The 462-nt window shown below is 45.0% G+C and overlaps 1 protein-coding gene across 1 annotated transcript in view; it reads left to right on the forward strand.

Moving 5' to 3' along the window:
* The window catches only part of KLHL6 (kelch-like family member 6), a 43,872-nt gene that overhangs the window by 30,466 nt on the left and 12,944 nt on the right, over window positions 1-462 (forward strand). The gene's annotated exons all lie outside the window — the stretch shown is intronic.

Here is a 462-nt window from a genome sequence, read left to right on the forward strand (position 1 = left end):
CTACTACTGCTTCTAACAGATGTGACTGTCTGTTGAGGCTGTGTATGTGCCAAGTGCTCTGCTCATTTCTCTACCTCATGACCTCATGAATGCTCACAGTGACCTGGTGGCACAGAAATGATTACAAGCACTTTACAGAGGTTGTCTCACTTCTCCCAGGTCGCATGGCCATAGGTTATGGGACCCTGGTGTATTTGATTCTTAAACCTCTGCTCTTTCAGATGGGTTTAAATACCTGTGGTGCGAATTTCTTCACTTGCTCAAGGTTCTGAAGAGTCATATACTTGATGTTGGAGCCAGTCCCCCAACTTACCTGGGCCACAACCTGATTCCTTCTGGCTCTTTTTTCTAAGTCTCTGAATGCTCTGATGTGGTCACTGTCTAGCACTTCTCTTCTAGAAGGCTGGTGGCAAGCAAATTCTGAAATATCATCAAGAAATTGAAGCCAGAGGGTAATGGAAA

The sequence above is a fragment of the Galeopterus variegatus genome, unplaced genomic scaffold, assembly GCF_000696425.1.
Source record: "Galeopterus variegatus unplaced genomic scaffold, G_variegatus-3.0.2 Scaffold8700, whole genome shotgun sequence".
NCBI lineage: Eukaryota > Metazoa > Chordata > Mammalia > Dermoptera > Cynocephalidae > Galeopterus > Galeopterus variegatus.